Source organism: Amblyomma maculatum, chromosome 2 (assembly GCF_055883805.1).
Source record: "Amblyomma maculatum isolate TAMU_Amacu chromosome 2, ASM5588380v1, whole genome shotgun sequence".
NCBI classification, from domain to species: domain Eukaryota; kingdom Metazoa; phylum Arthropoda; class Arachnida; order Ixodida; family Ixodidae; genus Amblyomma; species Amblyomma maculatum.
The window spans coordinates 119,479,642-119,500,133 of record NC_139345.1 but is presented as its reverse complement, the minus strand read 5'-3'; the positions used below and the strand labels follow the sequence as shown (position 1 = coordinate 119,500,133).

The 20,492-nt window shown below is 50.0% G+C and overlaps 1 protein-coding gene across 4 annotated transcripts in view; it reads left to right on the top strand.

Annotated features, from left to right (window-relative positions):
• LOC146199706 (zinc finger MYND domain-containing protein 11) overlaps positions 1-20,492 on the top strand; it is a 77,966-nt gene that overhangs the window by 11,794 nt on the left and 45,680 nt on the right. For 2 of the 4 annotated variants that reach the window (XM_084595204.1, XM_084595203.1), the window contains exon 1: positions 6,114-6,132. The exons of the other annotated variants lie outside the window; for them this stretch is intronic. The gene's annotated coding sequence lies outside the window, so the exon portion shown is untranslated. Of the gene's footprint in view, positions 1-6,113; positions 6,133-20,492 lie in introns of those variants that run through there. 4 annotated transcript variants of the gene reach the window in all.

The window sequence follows — 20,492 nt, the reverse complement described above, 5'->3', positions numbered from 1 at the left end:
TGCCCAGTGGAAGCTTCGCTTCAAACCGGTCCACTGTTCCGAGAACGTTATCCAAGCTGAACTGCCGGGTTAGATCAGGACGGGGCTGTTTTAGATTCAATGGACAGGGATGGTAGTTGACGCCATCTGAGGTATATTATAGGAAATCGGATTCGAAATGGTGTTGCGAATTCTCACGAACATGCTTTAGAAGGCATGCAGTTATAGCACTGCTCGGGAATCTCTGATTAGCTGAATGGCGGCGGTTGTGCGCATTTACGTCGGCGGAACCCGTAACTGCGGAGCACGTGTAAAGCACGAAGGAGCATTCCGAAGGAGCCTCTGAAGCGCCGTGCGATTGCTCGTTTCGCGCTCGTTGTTTTTCGCTCCAATTAACAGAACGTATATCCTGTCTCTCGCGCGATTCGTGCTTGAAACATGAGTCCTCTTTGCGATATGGGTTGATGGGGGAATTGCGTTCGAATGCACCCCTTCCGAACTAACTCACGTGCTCGTGATGACATATCTGGGTCATGGACACGGACCCGTTTCCTTGCGGTGGGAATGGCGTAGGGGTATCGCGTCGCGTCTCGACCGCGACAATATACGCCTCGATCGACGCTTTGAGGTGAAAAGGCGAGAAGCCGTTGCGGAGATATATTGTATGTCTCCACCGAGTCTGTCGGTTTACCACGATTGTAAATATCTGCCTGCATGAGGGAGCAAAAGAGGTCTTCTTTCATCAAGGCTAGTGGAACAAAGTTATTGGAAAAATTGGCGGCGAATATGTTACTTCTTAATGCGAAATTTGAGCGCAGCTCATCAGCTGTTCCACCTTTTCGATAGATTGAGGCAAATATTTCGAGCAGACGCGTATGTACAATTACAGACAACTTTTTTTTTAATTTTTCACAGGTATTCCTTCAAGAAACACTCCACTAACAGAAATGAAGAGAGCAATTAAGTTATCGGGAGGTTGCGGGAGGCAGCGTTGCGTGACGAACAGATAGCAGCGACTGACTGATGCCGCCGGCGCCGCTAGCGAGTAAAGATTGGGATGCACACACCGTGATCGGCAACCGGAGAGCACCCGCAGGAAGAGCGGGGAAGGGGGGCGGGAGGTATAAGCAGCGGCGAACGGGGGAGCGCGCGAAGCAATCAGATAACACGCGCGGTCGGCGCCACGCAGGAAGAGGGGGGCGGAGCTGGTTACGAGGCCGACGGCGACGCCGACGGGGAACCCAGGAACAGGCGCCAAAGAGCTGCGCTCTAAAAAAAAAAAAAAGAAAAAAAAAAGAAGAAGGTCCGCTCAGGTTTCGCCGTAAAAGTAAACGCTATATAGCGCTTTTAACACCGCCTATTCATTCTGCGATTTTAAAATATTTCTTGTTTAAGTTGGCTTTTGGGGAAAGAAAGGTGTTTTATTTGTCTCGGTTTTCGGCGGACACCTAGAACTTATTTGTAAATTGGTTTACGGGAAAATAAAGGCCCAGTATCGGTCACATGTTCTCTGTGGATACCTAAACCGCGCTGTAAAGCCTGTCTATTCACACTTGCGAGTCGCGAAGGGTGTGCGCGACGGGCTGTCGCATGCGACCAGAGAGCCGTGCAGCTCGACCGATGTTCACACTCGCAAATATGACCTGCGGGTCGCTTTCCAGATTTTGCCTATCCTGACTGTTCACATACAGTAAAGCTAACTTACGTTCACCTCAGCTGAACCGCTGATTGTTTGCCGGTTTGCGACTAGCTAGCAGTAGCAAAGCTGGAAAACGGAGCAGTGGTTGAGCGGCCTGCGACTGTCGCTTTTCGACCAATGCGACCGTTTGCGACAGTTGCTTTTCGACCAAAACGGTCTCACGATCCCCGTGAGTAGCAAGTGTGAACGGGCGACCCGCGGAAGTCGCGCTACTGAATTCGTCACGGAGGGGGAGACCCGAACAAGTCGCCAGTAATCCTTTGAGGGTGTCGCTCACTGACCGATTTCTTGCGACGCGACTTCAAGTAGCAGAGCTCCTCATCCAAACCGCGGAGCTTCCGTCTCCTTCAGATAAGGCGGGAAAATTCAATAGTGCATGCGCGCGTGTGCACGACCTGCTGCGCACGCAGTTATTGGGCGTGCATGTATCAAGGATCACAATGAGGATGGAGCGCTCTCGCTGGCGTTTGTATCCGTATTCTTCGTAAAGCGCTCGAAACTAGGGTATGTGACGTTTCGTGATCTGCTACTTCGCGATCCGCACGCCCACCACCGCCGCTTCCTTATTCGTCGAAATAGAGCTCTTTTGGCTGCCGAAACAGCACTGCACATGGGCATAACCGTAAGATCTTCCTCGCTGAAATATTTGCACATATTCATACCTCAAAGGAGTCTGAGCTGATTTACCCCGAGCGTTGTAGCAGACGAAAGGGGCCGCGAGAAGGTGCAAAAGTCGGCTCTTCGTTCAAATATCGTTCGGAGAGAGGGTTGTCGTGAAGGTATATATAGTCGCATGCAGGTATGAACACTCGGTATAGATCGTCGCTTGTCGCGAGTCGACGAAATGGTCTCGCGACCTTCAGGAGTCGCCAGTGTGAATGAGACACCCTCTCAACTATAGCCCTCTTAGCACGTTCCAAACACTTCCGACAAAACCCGGCTACGCCGCGGAGGCTCAATGTACCCGGGTTCGAACCCGACCGCCGGCGGCTGCGTTTCTATAGGAGGCGAAACGGAGAGTAGTCCGTGTGCTGTGAGATGTCAGTTCATGTTAAAGATACCTAGGTGGTCAAAAATACTCCGGAGCCCTCCACTACGGCAGCCCTTCGTTCACTCCCACTTTTCTTCGCTTACGGTGCGGTTTAGGTGTCCACCGAAAAGCATGTCGGATACTGTACCTTTCCTTTCCTATAAACCTATTGACAGTCAACAAAACTCGAACCGAAACTGGGGTATGGACCCCGCTGCGGTGGTGCAGTGGTTAAGATGCCCGACTACTGTGCAGGAGTACCGGGTTCGATCCCAACCGCCGGCAGCTGCGTTTCGGTGGAGGCGAAACGAAGAGGCGTCCATGTGCTGTGCGATGTCAGCGCACGGTAAAGATCCCTAGGTCGGAGCCCTCCGCTACGCTCTTTTCTCTTTACACTTTCACTCCCACCTTCGCGGTCAGGTGTCCACAGAAATTAGTGGGACAGATACTGCGCCCTTCCCTTCCTGTGAACCAATTATTATTATTATTATTATTAATAATAATAATAATAATAATAATAATAATAATAATAATAATAATAATAATAATAATAATAATAATAATAATAACTGTGGTACGGCGATAGATTTTCGACCGAACGAGCTCTATATACGCTAGTGGACGTTCTTAATGTCGGGTCTTGCAGGCCTAACAAAAAACGTACTACGTATTTGCGAACCCATGCAGTTCGTGCCCCGCTGTATACGGCGTCTTGCACAATTACCAGCGCGCTGTATAATGCTTCTCGCAGCTAAACCGCGCAATCCTCGCAGCTTAAATTTCGCACATAAATTCCATTTTGTCGTTAGTATTTTGTAATACAAAATTTGTTTGGGGTACTTGCCTGATTCGATCAGAAGAAGTCGGATGCTCTCATTGTATGCGGTGGCGGCTGCGGCGGTGAGGCAAAACGAGGCGCTGCCCCAGCAAGGGCGGTGTTCCCTAACCAAGCGTCGCGCTATGACGACGCTATCGCCTTTCGTTTACCGCTGGCGCACCCGCACGAAACTACGGGGAGGAGCGGCGCGTCTTTATTGTTATGTTCTGTTAGCGCCTCCTCTTTTTTCGGTCAAGGGAAATGTAGTTACGCGAGTACATACTTTTTAACAAGTACAATAAAAACACTGATCACAGGGCTTCTTGGTGACGCATCCCATTAGTCACAGAGCAGTGGTGCCACACCTAGTATATATGCACAGAGACTTGTGAGAAGTGACTTCTCCCGCTTCTCTCGATACTTATTAGCAATATCGAGCAACAGCAGCCTTTCTTGTCCTTTATTATATTATCAAGCCTTCACTAAACTATCTCGATGCTCTCGTATGCGCGCTCCAGACGAAGCGAGCGTCTGCAGGTTATTCGCTAAACAGTGCGAGGAAAACCACGGCCGGACTCCAGCGACGGCGGCGAGCCGCCGCTCGAGTCCGGCCATGGGGAAACAAAAAACTCGCAAAAAAAAAGAAAAAAAAAAGAGCCAGAGCGGAAACTACGTACCCGCACAGTCCTCGGCGACTGTTTAGAAAGCCAACTGACTCCGGCCGACGTCCAGAGGGGAGATAGACGATGAAAGGGGGATCTGCGTCTCACCCGATTATCCATACTCTAATAAAGTGCTTTCTCTCTCTCGCGCGAGCTGCTTTTGTGCAATGACCGCGGTTTTCTACAAACACAGAACCTGAGCGGCGCGATGAACGGCGGTGCTTTGGCGGCGCTCAGCTCATCGCACGATGCCATCGCACGGCGAGCGATCAACGTTGGTTCGCGAAATCGGAACTGGTTTTAACTCTAAATTACGCTGTTCAACGTCCCTGAACGACACATGAGGTGTATGAGAGACGCCGCGCAGTGAAGAGGCTCTTGATTAATTTAGACCATCATCGTGCAATACAAATGATAATTCAGCGCATAACGGGTTTGATGATGCTTGCTATAGTGGGTGACGATGGGTTCGCGTTTGAGTGTTAAATGGCGAGAGTCTGTGTTATTGCGTTTGTTTTGCACCTGCGCGTTTATTGGCTTGCATGACGTTTCCGTTTCTTCTTGCAGTTTCATTGTGATTTTTCTTGTGGTCAAGGAAACGCATGCATGCATATGCATTGCTTACTCATTGCGCGGCTTGCTAAACTCCATGCAGATCGGTGTGCCTCTGCCAGAACAATTGTCTACCGCATACTTTGGATTAGTTGCGAGTGTGAAGTCCGTTGACACGACGTCGCCGACGAATTGCTTGTGCGATCAAGTTGCCTGATAGAAGTTGGCGAAGTGAGAACGCTTTCGTGAGGAGCGTATTTTGAGCACTTTGCCGATTGCTTGTTGCAATCGTGAGCCCCAGTCAGTGGCGAAGTGTTAGCGATCCGGAGCAAGTTTTCTTTTGCCGCTAAACTAAAAAGCATGCTTCAGTGGACGATTTGGATTCCTTTCCGGAGTTCTGATTGGAACGAGACGGTATATGGTTCCTGGACTAGCCTTGCTTCTTAGCGAATTCTGAGGGCTATCGCCCATTGGAATACACCATTAGCTCACAATACGCGGTGAAAGCGGCATTTCTCGCCCGGCTGCAGAGCCTCTTCCTGGCCGTATACGGCTGAGAGCTCACCGTTGTTTCGCTCTATGATCACGCAGTGTGGACGGTCGCAGTCTACACATGTGGTACGTCGTTAAGCTTTACGAGTCACAGTCGTCGCAGTTGCGTGACAGCTTTGGACCGGCCTTTTTTCCGGTCCAAAGTTCTTTTAATTTTTTTTTCTTTTTGCCGCGTCATACATGCGGCTCCGACGATGGCTGCTTGATTGGGGTCACATCACATTTACCGCGTCTGTAGCGAGGGTTTGCCGATTCCTTGCATTCATCGAGCCGCTGAGTGGCCGGCAGTGACGTCCACTTCGCCAGATCTGGAGATACGCTGATATAGATAGAGAGATGGCTGTAGACTAACGGCTACTGCAAAGGTCAGCTGCCGCAGCAGGGCGATTGCGAATGGCTGAAAGATAAGGTGAGATTTCAGACTCACTTTTGTCCATCTTCCAGTGGGCAGTTCCAAAGTAAACGTGTGGTTTTGACTCATCTAGCAATGAGTGCACAAAGAATCTCCGTTTTGAGCCGGAAGTATTGGGGGCATCGCTCTGCAGGGCGGTGTTCCAGCTGGCTGTGTTGATCGATACGGCCGGGTGCCGTGTGTCGGGCGGGCGCGCGTCCCTTGCGCGCTCTCTCCGCGAGGACGACCCTGTCGCTTCCGGAGCGAGCGGCTCGCGACGCGCTTTTCCAACGCTGACAAGACAGCGTGAGCTTTTGTTCGTGCTAATGCTCGTCGCGATGCCCGTGCCTTACACAGCTGCGCCGTTCAGCCGTTGTGCACAAGTTCGCGTCATCACGGGAAGCGTCACGGCGACTACATTTCGAGAAGGGCGAAACGTAGAAGACGCCCGTGAGTATACAGAGATTGGATTCTTATGCGCGATATGTCTAGTACCTGTGCCGACCGCTGCGCGCCCTCTATTTTGCGATAGTGTACACGTAACTCTTCGTTATACTTTTATTTGAGAGGGAGGGGAGTGCGTTGTCGCGCCGTCGTTCATGTGAGAGGGAACTGCACAAGCAGCTAAAGAAGCGAGCGTGTGTGTGTGTGTGTGTGTGTGTGTGTGTGTGTGTGTGTGTGTGTGTGTGTGTGTGTGTGTGTGTGTGTGTGTGTGTGTGTGTGTGTGTGTGTGTGTGTGTGTGTGTGTGTGTGTGTGTGTGTGTGTGTGTGTGTGTGTGTGTGTGTGTGTGTGTGTGTGTGTGTGTGTGTGTGTTTAGCTTTATCGAAAGGCTTGCCTGTTCATCTTTTGTCGTATACTTGCACAATTTCTTTATAGGTATAGATCAGATCTTGATGATAAGGCTGGTTTAGAGGTTTGGTTTATATATGTTTAACGTCCCAAAGCGATTCTATGAAGGATGCCGTAGCAGAGGGCTCCGGGAATTTTGACCACAGGCGCCTTGCTCTATCGAAAACCGACCGCCGCTGCCTGGATTTGATCCGGCACCAGTGGGTTTAGTAGTCGACCGCCATAACCGCGGAGCCACCGCAGCGGGGTTGATGAGAAGGCGGAGTTGCTCATAGCGTAATGCGGCTGACCTGTTTTTTTTTCTTTTTTCTTCTTTTTTTACTTTTGTACTATTGTGACTACACGCGCTGCTTGTTTGCTAGCCCATCTTCACTGTAGCTTCGTTGAGCCCTACGCCGTCGCTGCCAAAGTTTTGGTCGCTGAGGAAGGTCTAATAACTACATCTAAAGCGCCATATGCGACTGCGGAGGCGTTCGCCCGGCATTTGACTCATTCGCCGAATCACTTGTTGCTTCACGCGCGAAGCATGCGTACGCCCCATGGAAGCCATGGCCTTCTGGCTACAGGTAGATACCGTCACGGCGTACCTAATGTGGAATTCGGATACAGCGTTGGTATTGTCCCGGTGTCGCTTTTCGTACTGGCCACTGGACCGGGACAAATTTTCCTGCAGCGACGAAGTTTCTGTGCAAACTCCACAGCTGCCCATTGTAGCCACGTGGCTACGTTCGGCTGGATTCCAATGAATTATTTCTCCCTTATTATTACGAGTGTGCTCCTCCCTGGCATATTCGCTCAGACGAATTTTGGGGAACATCCTCCCGTTTACGGAAATGATATGCGAATGCCTGTCTAAATTGGTGACTTGTTATCGCTTATTTATTTTTCTCAATCTAAATTTGTCCATATAAGAGGAAAGGTGCTGCAGTATCTTTCACACATCTCCGTGAACGCCTGAACCGCGTTATAAGGTAAGGTAGGAATGGGATTGAAAGGAGAAAGAGAAAGAAAGGGTTGCCATAGCAGTGGGCTAAGGAGTAATTTCGACCAGCTGACGTGCACTGACATATCACAGCACACGAACGCCTTTGCGTTTCGCTCCGTCGAAACGCGGCCGCCAGCGGTAAGGTTCAAACCCGGGTACTCCGATTCAGTAGCCGAGCGTCTTATCTGCTGAGCCACTGCGGCGGGTAACTTATCCAGTCAACGGAGCAGCACTAATCCTCGACATTTCAAGGGAGGGGTGGGCAACAGTTATTAGCAGTTTGAGGAAAGAGATTGATTGATTGATTTATAGGAAGGGAAAGGTAAATGTCTCACTTGTTTTCTGTGGACACCTGAACCGTGCCGTAAGGGAAGGGAGGAGGGTGGGAGTGAAAGTGGAAAGAGAGAAAGAGGAGCCGTAGTGGAGGGCTACGGAGTAATTTCGACCACCTGGGGATCTTAACGTGCTCTGACATCGCACAGCACACGGACGCCTCTTCGGAGGAAAGAGATAGCAGTCCTTTCTGCGCAGTGCGTTTCGTTCCACGAGATTTCTTTGCCAATAAAAGAAAACGTGATCCTAAGTGGTTTTCCAGCAACCATAATTTTCCCATGGGAATTTTCTCGCTCGAGGAGGGCAGGCGTCATGGTCAAACAGGTCAAGTTCCCGCAACGCCTACATCTCGGGAGAATCGAAGCGGCAACTTTATGGAATTAACTTCAATTCAGAAAGTGAGGTTTGCAACCTTCATCGCATCCTTCATTGGGCACAGCCAATTTAGGTCACGCCAAAACAAAATCCTGTGATTGGATTTACGCACCGACGTCTACGGCGTCACGAAAATTAGCGCATCCGGTGCGATGCCCCCCCCCCCCTCTCACTCACTCACTCACTCACTCACTCACTCACTCACTCACTCACTCACTCACTCACTCACTCACTCACTCACACACACACACACACACACACGCACGCACGCACGCACACACACACACACACACACACACGCACACACACACACACACACACACACACACATACACACACACACACACACACACACACACACACACACACACACACACACACACACACACACAAAAGCGCGCGCGCAGGCAGACATGCACCAGCCTCTTCGCTCGGTGTGTACCGTTACAGTGCTCAAGCATATTCTAGAGCATTGTAGTACCGTGTACGAGGTGTAGGTATTTCTGCAAAACATCATGAGACACCTACTTCAGAGATATTGGCACGTTTTCTTGCAAAATCATAGGAAAAGAGGCACTCGACAGCCTTCAAGAATGGAGTATACTAACGATAGAGTACTACATCCAGTGCATGCTCTGTGACTTGGACAAACGGCTGGGTTCTGGTAGCTGATAGTGGCAAAAGGCAGGGTAAATCAGTTGGTACGCACACTGAGCATGCGAATGCGTTGCCTTTCTGCAAAACGAGCGGAAATAAAGGCTGGCTCGAGTGACAAGCGCAGCTGTGCAACGGTGCAACCACACGTTACGCTGCAGGGGAACCCGGTGCGCCTTTCGCTTGAGAAGGTGCCAGTATTCGAATCCGTAAAGTCACCTCTGCAATTTGGGTGAGAGCGCGCGGCCCATGCGAGAGACGAGGTCTGTATACGTGCTCGCACGAGGTCTCAAGGTAGGCGGTGTTGGTGTTGTAAGGGAAGGGACGATTCTCGCCTTGTAATCAGCGTAGCGCGAGTGCATCCTCGTTGAGGTAAGTTCCATCCATTTTATGTTCAGTTTCTTGAACTCTAAGCCGTCGTGACATTCTAGTAAACTGATTTCTATGCGTTTAGGGTGCTAGGTGTTGTAGAGTATATATTCGGCTACCTCTGATATACTATGTATCCCAGAAGCTTTCTTCAGCACTACCAAAACTGCGATGAGTGCAGATATGCGACGTTCTGACGCTACGTAACGCAGTGCCGCATCAAATGGCCATATGGCATGACATTTGCGGAAGTGTGCATTTATGAAAAGTTATTTCAGATCGAGCCTTAGAGTCCGTTCGCTTTTTATACGCTATTTCTCGAGCTTAGCATTCGCGATCCGCGTGCTATAGAATTACCTTGCCAACGTGGCGGCGCGCTTCGATGCTGGACCTCTCGCTCGTCGTGTGCTCGTTAATCGTAAACAGCGCGTTGTGCTTACCTCACCTACATCAGCATCAATGAGCGCAAAATTTATTTTATGTCTTGAGTGATGATTCTGTCTCGCCTATGCCTAAAAAAGAAGCTCGGCTCGTTAATAAAATAAATGCCCCGCCGCGGTGGTGCAGTGGTTAAGGTGCCCGACTACTCCCGGCCGCCGGCGGCTGCGTTTCCATGGGGGCGAAACGAAGAGGCTGTTGCTTTTGTTGTGGCTGTAGGAAGAAAGAAAAGAAAAATTTGGAGGACGCTTAAGCTTCGCCTTCAAGAGTGGAACGCGATAGCGGCCCCGCCGGGGTGGTGCAGTGGTAAGACGCCCGACTACTGTGCCGGAGTTCCCGGGTTCGAACCCGACCGCGGCGGCTGCGTTTCGATGGAGGCGAAACGAAGAGGCGTCGTGTGCTGTGCGATGTCAGCGCACGTTAAAGATCCCCAGGTGGTCGAAATTACTCCGTAGCCCTCCACTACGGCTCCTCTTTCTCTCTTTCCACTTTCATTCCCACCCTCCTCCCTTCCCTTACGGCGCGGTTCGGGTGTCCACAGAGCAAGTGTGACAGTTACTGCGCCTTTCCCTTCCTGTGAACCAATTTATTTTAACGCGATAGCGTTATTGCACCTCGTCGAGAAAACTTTACTAGTAAACGCAAGGGTATTGGGGCATCCTCGCACCGGTACCAGCGCGGCCCGAAGGGGAGAAGCGGGTGAGCGAAGATAGTGATCTAAAGAAAGGAAAGACGCTTGATTCTACAACCTGTGAGGGTGCACGGCGAAACATCAGGGGCGAGTGGCGCGCCACGTGTCGGGGCAGCGCCGCACATTGCGAGGAGGGGTTCATCTGTGTTTGCCGCAAGATGGCTCTGCATGTGCGCAGACTGCAGAAGAAATGTAGCGGAAACGTACTTCGCTAAGACGCCCGACTACTGTGCCGGAGTTCCCGGGTTCGAACCCGACCACGGCGGCTGCGTTTCGATGGAGGCGAAACGAAGTGATGTCCGTGTGCTGTGCGATGTCAGCGCACGTTAAAGATCCCCAGGTGGTCGAAATTACTGCGTAGCCCTCCACTACGGCTCCTCTTTCTCTCTTTCCACTTTCATTCCTACCCTCCTTTCTTCCCTTACGGCGCGGTTCGGGTGTCCACAAAGCAAGTGTGACAGTTACTGCGCCTTTCGCTTCATGTGAACCAAATTACATTTACCCGTGTAACTGCGACTTCTGTAAGTAACATGCTCATAATTACCGATATACACTGCAGTATAACGTTCTACGGCATGTTTCTACGGCAACACCGCATTCACTAGAAGCGCTTTTGTACCGCTTTCAAGCATCGAACTCGTGGCTGAGTGCAACATGCAGATGCCAACACGCGTTCTGTACGCGAGAACTTTATCGAGAGTGTGCTGCTCCTTAGAGAAACGTATCGGGTGCTTTCTGATCCACCTGACTGGATCAGTGTGCTCGATGAACTGGCTGTCCTCAAAAAATTTTAAACCTTTCGTGACAGCCGAAGTCTGGTTGTTGCGAGTTTTACCATTATTGTGGATCCTTTTTGAATTGATGTGTACTCAAAACAGGCAATAAAGAAAAAAAAAACTCGTGGCTGAGTGGTAGCGTCTCCGTCTCACACTCCGGAGACCCTGGCTCGATTCCCACCCAGCCCATCTTGGAACTTGCTTTTTATTTATGAAGTGCATGTTTATTTATGAAGTGCATGCCGGGATTTATCGCTCATGGACGCCGACGACACCGGCTTTTCTGCGACACGAGCTCCTTAACGCTACCGCGTTAAAATGCACGGGCCTGCTACTGGTTCTGTAGCTGAGCCACCTCCGCTGCCTCGTGCGGACAGAAGAGATTGATTTATAGGAAGGGAAAGGCGCGGTAACTGTCTCTTATTTTCTGTGGACACCATAACCGCGCCGTAAGGGAAGGGAGGAAGGTGGGAGTGAAGGTGGAAAGAGAGAAGGAGGAGCCGTAGTTCAGAGCTACGGAGCATTTTCGATCGCCTGGGGATCTTTAACGTGCGCTGTCATCGCACAGCACATGGACGCCTCTTCGCTTCGCCTCCATCGAAACGCAGCCGCCGAGGTCGGGCTCGAGGTCCGGCACAGTAGTCTGGCGTCTTACCACTGCACCACCCAGGCGGGGCGGACAGGAGAGAAAACAGACAAGAAAGAAAAGAAGAGGGAGAGAGACGCGCGCCGCAACAACAGCCGTCGTCCACCACCACCGAAGCGGTGGCGGGTGCAATGACGGCCTACAACAGATAAAAATCAGTGGCTGGCTAGCCCCCGCCGCAAGCGGCGTTGACCTACCGTCCCAGCCCCCTAGGGCCTGGAACTGCCACCCTTCCCTCCGTTGCCTCTGATTTATTTATAGGAAGGGTAAGGCGCGGTAACTGTCTCACTTGTTTTCTGTGGACACCGCAACCGCGCCGTAAGGGAAGGGAAGAAGGTAGGGGTGAAATTGGAAGGAGAGAAAGAGGAGCCGTAGTGAAGGGCTACGGAGTAATTTCGACCACCTGGGGATCTTTAACGTGCGCTGACATCGCACAGCACACGGACGCCTCTTCGTTTCGCCTCCATCGAAACGCAGCCGCCGAGGTCGGGTTCGAACCCGGGTACTCCGGCACAGTAGTCTGGTGTCTTACCACTGCACCACCCCGGCGGGGCCCTCCGCTGCCTCGTGCAGACAGAAAAGATAAAGTAGAGAAAAAAGAAAAAGAAGAGGGAGAGAAAGACGCGCTCCGCAACAGCCGTCGTCCACCACCTAAGCGGTGGCGGGCGCAATGACGGCCTACAACAGATTCAAATTCGGTTGTTGTTGCGGCTGTAGGAAGAAGGGAAAAGAAAATGCACGGGCCGGCTACTGGCTCTGTAGCTGAGCCACCTTCGCTGCCTCGTGCAGACAGGAGAAAATAGAGAAAGAAAGAAAAGGAAGAGGGAGAAGAAAGACGCGCGCTGCAACAACAGCCGTCGTCCACCACCGAAACGGTGGCTGGTGCAATGACGGCCTAGAACAGACACAAATTCGGTGGCTGGCTAGCCCCCGCCGCAAGCGGAGTTAGCGTACCGTCCCAGCCCCGTAGGGCCAGGAACTGCCCCACCTCCCTCCCTCCCCTTCCGGCGCGGTTCAGGTGTCCACAGGACAAGTGTGACAGATGCTGTGCCTTTCCTTTCCTATGAACCAATAATAATAATAATAATAATAATAATAATAATAATAATAATAATAATAATAATAATAATAATGATTATTATTAAAAAAATAAATGGTTTCAGATAGAAAAACCAGATGTCGCCACTATAGGCTCAAATTATCGCCACGGCCTCGCTTGCATACGCTGAACTTATGATGTGGATGTGAGAAGCAGCGTGACGTCATTCAACATGCCATTCAAAACTTCAGAAGATTCTCTTTTGGGTTTGGTCTGTCATATCTGTCAAAGGGACCACGACCGCCATGACCCATTCATGCCACCTGCCAACGTTGCTTCCTACGGCGTCTTTGAGAAGCTTTTTCTTAAGGCTGTTTCACATAATGCGACCCGAGCGAAACATTTCTATTCAGTCGCAATGTCGTTGCGGCGCGAATCCGACGGACACAACTCCATTGCTGCTGAACTCCCTTCTCTCCATCCTGGCCCCTACGAGATGTGGCCTCTTCCTACTGGGTTATCAAGAGCTCTTCTTCTCGATCGTCTCAGCAGCACAATACATGGGGCCATTCTGCGCCTCGTCTAGGCTCCAGAAGGTAAACAAGAACGAAGCGCCGAACTGATTAAGACCATACGAGTCTTAATAAGACCATACCGCGTACGCCGCGAGCAGACGATTTAGCGTGGAGAACAGCCTCGTCGTTGGCTGAAGAAGCCTCCTAGCTTCCGCAGTGCTGAAAGTAGTTATGGGATGGAGTATAGTTGTATAACGGTTTTTGTCGCAAAAGACGCTCGTGGGCTGGATGAGGCTTCCAAGATAAAATACATAATGAAGGGCATTGATGTCGATGTATTTCACATGCTGCTGTACGCCACCACTGCACGTTTGAGATCGTTAAGTGCAACGCTGCAAAGACTGCGCAAGTATAGTCCTCTACTAAAAATGAAAAGTATCCCTACGCGCTAGTTCGTGGCACAATTTTGAAACGGCGCACAACCATCTTGCTTCTCAATGACCTCGAGAGAGCAAACGTCCTGGTGGCAGTTTCTGGCCCTACGGGGTTGGGACAGTGGGCCAACGCCGCTCGCGGTGGGGGCTAACCAGCCACATCTGTTGTAGACCGTCATTGCACCCGCCACCGCTTCGATGGTGGTGGATGACGGCCGTTGTTGCGGCGCGCGTCTTTCTCTCCCTCTTCTTTTTTTTTCTTCTCTATTTTCTCCTCTGTCCGCACTAGGCAGCGGAGGTGGCTCAGCTACAGAGCCAGTAGCTGCAGGCCCATGCATTTTCTTTTCCTTCTTCCTGCAGCCACAACAACAACAACCGCAGTCACAGCCAACATCTGCGGAAACCCCTCTAAGAACACCCACGCCCGCGTGCGCGAGGCTATGGAGAGAGACAAACCCGCAGCTGAAAAACCCGCTCCTTCCGCACCAAAAAACAAACGAGCTGCCCTCTGCAGGTGATGTACCGCAGCCAGCAAAGGCCGCACCATTTAGGGTTGACCTTATAATGCACTCATCGAAAGAGTAGGTAACTTGGAGATAGGGTAGACAACCTAGAGGCTGGATAGGAAACGAAAATGCTAAAATAGATGCCTAGTGGGATTCAATCCGTTCCAAATCCAAGTAATGGCTATGCTCCAACGAGTGACGGAAAATCTAACCGCATTCGAGAACGGCTTAACATCATTACAGCAGAGGGTGGATTTAATAGTGTGACCTCCTCGCAAGAATTTGAGGTATGGCAGTGGAATTGCAGAGGCTTGCGGCGCAAACAGGGGAATGTGCAATTTCGACTTCAAGCCACCCACTGCCGCCTTGGTACAGTTTCCCCGATGTATGTGACTTAACACTTATAAATTCTACAAAAAAAAAAAAAAAAAAAAAACGGGCACCACACGAACACCTGTTGCAAGAGGTTTTGACCCTCAGTGATAAATACAGAAATTATAAATCATTTTACACTGATGGTTCTAAAGCAGCATTTCATGTAGGCAGTGCCATAGTAGAAGAGAAACAAGAAAAAAATAGTAGGGTTACCTCAGTGCGTTTCCATTTTCACTGCCGAGCGCTATGCGATCGCCGTAGCAGTAGAAAAAAACAATAAACGAAAATATGAAGAAAAGTGTCGTTTACACCGATTCCGTAAGTGCACTCACAGCACTTCACCCTGCAAATTCATTTGCACCATTGATTGGAAATATCATACAAAACATAGCAAAAGCCACAGCACAGGGACAGAGCATAATGCTGTGCTGGGTTCCAAGTCATGTTGTAATTAAAAGCAATGAGAGAGCAGATGAGTGTGCTGCACAAGCACAACACGAAACAATTAAGAAAGTACGCATTCCCTACAAGGACAGCTTAAAGTTAGTGCACTACAAGTTGAGAGAAAACTGGCAGTCAGAATGGAATAAAGAATTGAAAAATAAGCTTCACTTGGTAAAACCGCCCATAGGAGAATAGAAGTCATGCTCTCATAAAGAACGTTTCATTGAAGTCATCGTATGTCGCCTGCGCATCGGACACACACACCTTACACACAGCTTTATATATTCTTGCTCATGCAAAAATTGGACAAGATGAAAAAAAAAAAATCTTCCCACAATTCTTCAATGAACACATTCCTTTTCATCCTCGCCTACTTCTAGGAGGTGACTCACTTGTAAATACATCATGTGTTGTTTCATTCCTAAAGGACTTTCAGACCCATCACACGCATAACAGACTAAACCTCGCGCTTGGCGCGTGATGGCCTTAGTAGCCTATGTGCCATTAAACCCCACTGAACTAAACTAACAACCACGTCCACAGCACATTATTGCAATGCAACAAGCTAGTTGCCCTTTCAAATTACCGGGCTAAGGCATATCTATATACCACCAGGATATGATACAACAGAAAATTATAAGGAAGGCTATGTCCTCCTAGAGGTTGTGCCCAAGAAACGAGGAGATACAAGTCTGTTTCTACTTAATGTATACACCCCAACCAAAGATAAAGGCATCGGTATACCGGAGTTACTTATCAAGGCTTTGCAACTAGCGGCCAAATAAAGCCTATAGCTATTAATAGTAGGGGACTTTTTTTTTTGTATCTATAGGAAGGGAAAGACGCGGTAACTGTCTCACTCGTTTTCTGTGGACACCGCAACCGCGCCGTAAGGGAAGGGAGGAAGATGGGAGTGAAAGTGGAAAGAGAGAAAGAGGAGCCGTAGTGGAGGTCTACGGAGTAATTTCGACCACCTGGGGATCTTTAACGTGCGCTGACAGTAGCGCACCACACCTGCAGGAGAGAGAGAGAGATGGGGATACACTAGAGCTAGCCCCAGAGGCAACATGGTATGCCAGGCAGTCCAAAATCTTAGCCTAACTGTCCTGAGCAATCGATAAGGTAGCACGAGACTATATGCAACAGCAGATGTACAAACGCCTCGCCAGACCTAACCCTGGGTAGGAACATATATGGAATGAAAAGTGGACGAACACAGGATACACGCTGTAACGACCACTGTATCTGCCACCTTTGAGACAACAAATCAGAAATCAGTCTTGAACAAAATGAAAATTACGGACTAGGACAAGTTCAGAGAATTAAGAGAACAAAGAAAAACATAGACCCATGTAATTGAAAATCGCGTGGATTGGGTATTGAGCAGCGGAGAGGGATGGAATGACTATGGAAGAAGAATAAAAATGAATGAAGCGGGAGTCGAAAATGAAAAAAAAAAAAAAATAATAAATCTGAACGAAATGCGAAAAGCCTGACAACTCAAGAATGATTACCGGGGCTTGACACTGCCGCAGGCAACTGTTATTAGGCAGAAGACTTTTGAAAATATTTAGCTATCTTTATGATGAGACGATTGCCACTTTTCTCGACATAAAGGAAAGGATGGCATATGCATACTGATCGCTCTGTCCACGCTGTGCTCGCACGCGGTCGCGAATACAGCTGTGAGAGCGAAAAACTCCATTATAGCACGGCTCAAAAAGCGATCTGTGGTTTTTAATGCACATGCGTGCTTTCCTTCCTGCCAGAAAGGTCACAAAGCTCTCAAAGCTTATTGCGGACCCATCGCTGGATGCTTTTCTAGTGACAAAACAAAAGTCATGAAGGGATTATATCATGCCTACTTTTCTCTTTCACTGAAATAACGTCCTACCTCAATCCTATTTTTTTTTCTTTATTGCCTGACTTTCGCAAGACAACACAAACACACACAAGACATTGATATAATAAGTCTGCCAGGGACTCCTGCCTCAAATCCCGACTTGAATGCTAGTTCTTTAACCGTACTTTCAAATTCTCTGCCGCAAAATTAAGCTAGAGTGGGGTGAGGTAACAGTTGGCAGCGAGCCACTCGACCACTTGTTTGGAGCAAGATGGCGTGTAACGAATGCAAAATTTGTCCAGTGTCCACGAATAACTATGGCAAAGGAAAATGCCCAAAAGGAGAAGGTTGGTTGGTTGGTTTGTGGGGTTTAACGTCCCAAAGCGACTCAGGCTATGAGAGACGCCGTAGTGGAGGACTCCGGAAATTTCGACCACCTGGGGTTTTTTAACGTGCACTGAGAAGGAAAATGGCGGCAGAGCGTGGAAGGAAAGACGGGGAAATATATACCACAGGTTAAATAAAGATTGTATATGATCAACTGTGTCCACGAGCGCGGCCCACTGGGCGCGCGCGGTGATTTTAGTTCACGCGCATTCCTTTTGTTGGGCATGCCGATTGGCACCAGATACTGCAGATGGCTACGAGTTTCCCGATTTCTTTTTTTTTTTTCTTTTTCTTTTTTTTTGTCGCGTTGGTAAGGATCGCGAACGCAGGGGGAAGGTTGAATGAATTGGTTCACAGGAAGGGAAAGGCGCAGTAACTGTCACACTTGCTCTGTGGACACCCGAACCGCGCCGTAAGGGAAGGGAGGAGGGTGGGAATGAAAGTGGAAAGAGAGAAAGAGGAGCCGTAGTGGAGGGCTACGGAGTAATTTCGACCACCTGGGGATCTTTAACGTGCGCTGACATCGCACAGCACACGACGCCTCTTCGTTTCGCCTCCATCGAAACGCAGCCGCCGCGGTCGGGTTCGAACCCGGGAACTCCGGCACAGTAGTCGGGCGTCTTACCACTGCACCACCCCGGCGGGGCAACAGGGGGAAGGTTGTGTGTCCTCTTTTGGGAAGAACGCCTTGCGAAAAATCCGGACGGCAGCGATCCAAACGTCGCGTCGCTACGCTTCGTAAAGCGCATTTGGCGGCGTGGAAAACATTGTATCAGGCGAGTGAAAAATATGTGAAACCCAGCGATTGCAACCGATCAATTCATTTATGACCATAGAATGCCGTGAATACAAAGAACGAACGGGGAATGCGACCCACGCACAGCGGATGCGCTGCGTCTCCGCGGCGCGGCCGGGCGCACCCCTTCCGCCCTCCCGAACTTGAATTGACTTCCCTTTCCGCCGCGAGGGCGGTGCACAGTGAACACGCAGGCAGAGGCAGACTTAGACTTCTGATTGAAACAGGGGGAGGGAGGGGGCGTTGACGGCTGTGCAGTGAGCGGCGCCTGCTTTCTCGCCGAGGTACTGGTTATGCGCCACTGTTGGCGGGGTAGAATCAGCGTCCTATTATCCCTGAGCTTGTTGCACTGTGTTCTGAGCATAGCACTGTTCCCTCCCACCGCCCACCGGTTTAAGCCATTTTAGAGCGCAAATATTATGCGGTGCGTGATCACAGGCTGTGTAATCGAACTTGCACGAAGAGTGCTGGAAGGTTGGGGCAACAGCTTTCGCAAGCCAACAACAACAACAACAACAACAAAAAGGGTTTGGTTTATAAGACAACTGGCGCAGCATCTCTCACACATCTCCTTGGATACCTGACCGGCGCTGTAAGGGAAGGGAGGACGGTGTAAATGAAAGACGAGATAGAGAGAGCTGCCACAGTAAAGCGCTCTTGGAATAATTTCGACCTCCTGGGGATTTATAACTTGCAATGGATTCGCACAGCACAGGGACTCATTTGCGTTGCACATCTATCGAAACGCGGCCGCCGCGGTCAGTTCGAACCCATGTACTCCGCATCAGAGTCACTGCGGTGGATTGTGTTAACTCCCATTTCATTTTTATACTTTTTTTTTACGTGGACCGCCATAGGCGACCAAGCAAGTGACTCGTACCTATTGGGCCGTTGTTTTTACTTTGTCGTTAATTCATACGCGTGTTTAACATAATCAGACGTAATCATGTGTGGCATACATTAGCTTCTTTTATTTATCCGTGGCTCGTCATCAAAGCAGTCATACAACGAGCGCGAGTTGTAATTTTCCGCCCAATATGCTGACTGCTCTCTTCCTGACGTCAAGGAAGCCTAGCGCACCAACGGTCAGGCAAGGACGGACGGTATTGAAAGGCAACAACCCAACCAATAAAAAAAATAAAAAAAAATACGCGCGCGTGTGCTTTGTAGACATTGCCTAGACGTACATACGCACACAAAACCTACGCCTTATGCGCATAACGATCCTGCCTGGCACGTGTTTGCTGGAAGTCGATCGAAACAGGTTGCCTCTGGTGCCAGATATCGTGGTCCAGAGGTCGAACCCTCCGGCTTGATTGAAACCTGCCCGGGAAGAACAGCCCCGGTCAGGCGGCCGCTCTAGCGGGCTTCGCGTGTGCCTCTAGCACGTAAGTGTATACGTGGAGCGACGAGGTGATTTAAGCGCTCGGTATCGACTTATCGATTGCAGGTCCTCCCCCATATTACACACAGCCAGCTTCGGCGAGCTCCGATCCTCATTCTCTTTTCTCCGGGCGTATAGACTCTTCGTGTGTGCAGGCAGCTGCGTTGCAGTCTTCGCTTGTGAACCGCGCCTTAAGTGAAAAAGGCCCAACAAATTAACTGCCCCTCCGTTTGATTGACTCCATTATTTGCTTTCTCTCCATGCGTGGCAATGCAGGACAAATTTAGAGCAACAATTAGTTTCCTTTTATTTAGTTGTGCCGGATGCCCAATCTCGGTGTGAACGATGACGTACTTGGTTATCAAAGGCAGATGGAGAGGGAAAGTGTTTGGATTTAATAATATAATATTTATGTTCCATCATGGCTCAGATAGGACTGTGTCCTGTTGTTAGCCTTGTGCGCCAGGTTTCGAGCATCACATGTGCCGAGATGCTGCTACGTCGTTGCTACGCATACGTGCTGGAAGATGCTCCATCTGCAACGTTCTGTTAGGGATGCGGCGCTGGTGATGGATGACTTGTGTACACATTGGCGTTCAAGTATCACTCCCGTCTTCGCCTGGACGAGTGCAGTTAGTTGATGGAGAAGAGCGCTCCGGTTTCACATCCTTTTCCGACTCTCCGTCTAGACCCTAAACTGTTTGCGTTCCCCGCTGTTATTGTTTATCGCCTCGCCTGTTCGTCACACCTGGCGAGCGCATATCGAAGTTTCTTAATCCGCTATGTGCCGTGTTTCGGTAGTGGAACTGACAGCCACTCCAGGGCCCCGCTGCGAGTGACCGATAGGTGGTCATCGCCGGGGGAGATGCGTTGTTGCTTGGCAGCCGCCTCTGCTTGTCATTTGGCTTCTCAGCTCCCCAAACACCCTCAATAGCCCTCCCGCTGGGCATTCTTCTTCCGTCTACCCACC